The 3,989-nt window shown below is 38.4% G+C and overlaps 1 protein-coding gene and 1 long non-coding RNA gene across 2 annotated transcripts in view; one reads left to right on the top strand and one right to left on the bottom strand.

Annotated features, from left to right (window-relative positions):
• Positions 1-3,989, top strand: part of LOC109542397 (trans-acting T-cell-specific transcription factor GATA-3) — a gene marked incomplete in the record, with an annotated part of 33,472 nt that overhangs the window by 10,180 nt on the left and 19,303 nt on the right.
• On the bottom strand, positions 23-3,981 carry LOC125502928. The gene is made up of 2 exons (XR_007280609.1): positions 1,484-3,981; positions 23-1,412 (listed from the first exon to the last, which is right to left on the bottom strand). It is a non-coding gene; the product is annotated as an uncharacterized LOC125502928 (long non-coding RNA).

The following is a 3,989-nucleotide window of genomic DNA, read 5'->3' on the forward strand; positions in this document are numbered from 1 at the left end:
GGACTGTGAAAGTGTAATTCTGAAACTTCAGATAATATGCAAGTTCAGAATTTTTTCGTGTGCGAATGTTGCAAGTTGTGCAAGTTTGGAACCTCGTAAAAAATCAGTTTCAGCTGCGATTGAAGCGACATTTTTCTAAGTTGCAGTTTATAATAAACTGTTTATTATATCAGTAACATTCTCTCTGAATACAGTTCCGAAAGTTCCATTCCTATGGGAGTTTATATTTTTTTTGCAGTGTTTAAGTTGCGTTTTTTGACCAAACAGTGCATAACAATCACTTTTTTGCAGTGCTTTAATTCTCAATTGCGGCTTCAGGGTGAGCACAGGAATGTTGCAACAGTTTTCCAAACAATGCGCAGTTCAACTGATTTAAAGTTTCCAAGAAACTTAGTCCCTGTGCGTTTCCTTCGGCGTTTGAATGGCTGAATTCCTGCGCCTGCAGCATTTCATTTAAACCGTTTTGGGGCGTGACCACATGCTGAATGATCGCCAAACCGTAGCTAACCGTAACTTAAACGGCCTGTTCGAACATTGACCACGAGATGTCGCATATTGTGTTAAGAGTCGATATATTCAGCGGTTTAGGAAATCAATGGGGACAAGCCCAGGCCGATGGGCGGGCCAAGTAGAATCGCGTTGCCTCCCAGCAATTGATTGGGATTACGGGAATCTGCACGCCACTGTTTATTAGATGTTTTCGATCCCAGCCATGTCAAGTGGCAGGTTTTCAGAAAAACTGACTATTGTTCGTTGGAGTTATTGGGGCCAATAAAGAGGCTTTTATCGATATAATCGACAACACACGTCACTTATCTGCCCTCGTCTCTAATCGTTATTTGCTCAGCACTTGAATTTTATCTAATGTGGCCAACGTTCTGCACGTATGCACCCATTCCAGGAAACTTGAGGTTTTCTACTAAACTTAAATGGATACTTACTGATTCTTTGCGGCATTGGTGACATGGCGGAGCCGTTGTGACCGGCCGTCGCACTCTTAGGGCGTCGCTTCCTCGTCTGGATGCCCTCCTTCTTCATGCTGATTGGTCGGTTTACCTTGAAAAAAGCGGAAAAATACACGTAATTAGGACTCAATTCCATTGGCGCGCCTTTGTTTGCACTGCACTTTGCCCCGTCGATTTTTTCACTCTTTATTCTCGTATTTGCGCAAGTTTTGCGTCACGGCCGGATTACGCATAACTGAAATTGTAAGGCACCAGTCTAATCCCTTGGCAAACATTTCACGGGTTCGTGTTTTTCCAAGCGAACGTATTTGACATGGATCAACTGTGTGGGTTCTTGTGGCGGTTCCACAATTTTAAAGTCACTTTCCGGCGGACCGAGTCCCGAGCGCCTTTTCCGACTTCGATACCTTTGCGGCACAACCTCCGATTGATAACTCCATTCCACACCTTTTAAAAGGAAACCGAATGAAAATTATCTTGGTCCAACGTAACAGATAAAAGAGATATCTTATATTTACCAGAGATTTTTTCGTTGTTGTTATTGTGGGTCTGTATCAAGCGATTTTGCATATTATCACCCCCGGTGGATAAACTGATATAGCAGCATTATCATTCCAAGATACTGTGTATCACGACAAACATTGGGCATATCTTAGATTAGAACCTACTGGAACAGACGTGGTGTCTGGCCTATCCAACCCGTTATCTTCGCCTGCTATTTCGACCTGCCTAACAATTCCTATCGATTAACAAATCGATCGCTCTTCATCTCCCGAATGTTCCGCAAATCTGGCCAGAATCTACGCAATACCCTGTATGTCCTTCAACCACTGAACCTGATCACCTTCTATGTTGTCCACCCTCAAAAACCGCATCCCAATATCAAAACTCGTTTGCAAATGATTTAAAGATACCTATTTCCATTTCCATTCATAACTCGCTTCGCAGTTTTGCCTAAACAGCCTCAGCTCAACTCCCCTATAAACGCCCCAGATTTTAAAGACTGGGTTTAAAGATGGCGATTTTCAGCTTCGCATAAAAACGGATTTAGAAGATTTCACTCATTTTTGCCTCGTTTAGAAGAAATTCGGATCACTAGGTTTTAAAGACAGTTTACTGGATTTAAAGATATGAAACTAGTCGACGTTTTTAAAAAGTGATTTGTTGTGCAAGAAATTGGATTTGAAGATTCCATTGAATTTGCCCCAACCACAGCTCAAAGCCTTTAGGATCAACAGGTTTTAAAGACAGTCGAATTTAAAGAAGAAAAATTGGCGATTTTCAGTTCCAGATGCTTAAAAAGTCCATTAATTCCTTCTAAATAGATTTAAAGATCTCACTCACTTTTACCTAAAAACACCGATTTAGAACTAAAACGGATCGCTAGGTTTTAAAGACAGTAGACCGGATTTAAAGATAGGAAACTATTCCATTCGTGAGTCGACGTTTTCAAAAAGTTATTTGTTGTTTAAGTAACTGGATTTAAAGATTCGATTGATTTTCCCCCAACCACAGCTCAAAGCCTTTAGGATCAACAGGTTTTAAAGACAGTCGAATTTAAASAAGAAAAATTGGCGATTTTCAGTTCCAGATGCTTAAAAAGTCCATTAATTCCTTCTAAATAGATTTAAAGATCTCACTCACTTTTACCTAAAAACACCGATTTAGAACTAAAACGGATCGCTAGGTTTTAAAGACAGTAGACCGGATTTAAAGATAGGAAACTATTCCATTCGTGAGTCGACGTTTTCAAAAAGTTATTTGTTGTTTAAGTAACTGGATTTAAAGATTCGATTGATTTTCCCCCAACCACAGCTCAAAGCCTTTAGGATCAACAGGTTTTAAAGACAGTCGAATTTAAACAAGAAAAATTGGCGACTTTCAGTTCTAGATGCTTAAAAAGTCCATTAGTTGCTTCTAAATGGATTTAAAGATCTCACTCACTTTTACCTAAAAACACCGATTTAGAACTAAAACAGATCGCTAGGTTTTAAAGACAGTAGACCGGATTTAGAGATAGGAAACTAATCCATTCGTCAGTCGACGTTTTCTGGTTTTCTTTTCAAGTCACTGGATTTAGAGATTCGATTGATTTTCCACCAACCACAGCTCAAAGCCTTTAGGATCAACAGGTTTTAAAGACAGTCGAATTTAAAGAAGAAAAATTGGCGACTTTCAGTTCCAGATGCTTAAAAAGTCCATTAGTTGCTTCTAAATGGATTTAAAGATCTCACTCACTTTTACCTAAAAACACTCATTTAGAAATAGAACAGGTTTGGAATCAGGAAAAACAGGAAAAGGTTTTAAAGACAGTCGAATTTAAAGAAGAAAAAATGGGGGCTTTCAGGTCCAGGTTCTTAAAAGGCCAATTAGTTCAAACTAAATAGATTTAAAGATCTCACTCACTTTTACCTAAGAACACCGATTTAGAACTAAAACAGATCGCTAGGTTTTAAAGACAGTAGACCGGATTTAAAGATAGGAAACTAATCCATTCGTCAGTCGACGTTTTCAAAAAGTGATTTATTGTGCAAGTAACTGGATTTAAAGATTCGATTGATTTTCTACCAACCCCAGCTCAAAGCCTTTAGAGTCAACAGGTTTTAAAGACAGTCGATTTTAAAGAAGAAAAATTGGCGACTTTTAGTTCCAGATTCTTAAAAAGTCCATTAGTTGCTTCTAAATGGATTTAAAGATCTCACTCACTTTTACCTAAAAACACTCATTTAGAAATAAAACAGATCACTAGGTTGTAAAGACAGTAGACCGGATTTAAAGATAGGAAACTAATACATTCGTCAGTCGACGTTTTCAAAAAGTGATTGCTGTGCAAGTAATTGGATTTAAAGATTCGATTAATTTTCCCCCAACCACAGCTCAAAGCCTTTATGATCAATAGGTTTTAAAGACAGTCCAAGTTAAAGAAAACAAATTGACGACTTTCAGTTCGAAGTTCTTAAAAACTAAATTAATAGCTTCTAAACGCAGTTAAAGATGTCACTCACTTTTGCCTAAAAACACTCA

The sequence above is a fragment of the Dendroctonus ponderosae genome, unplaced genomic scaffold (genome assembly GCF_020466585.1).
Source record: "Dendroctonus ponderosae isolate FM_Combo_2020 unplaced genomic scaffold, Dpon_F_20191213v2 Dpon_F_20191213_11, whole genome shotgun sequence".
Classification (NCBI taxonomy): Eukaryota; Metazoa; Arthropoda; class Insecta; order Coleoptera; family Curculionidae; genus Dendroctonus; species Dendroctonus ponderosae.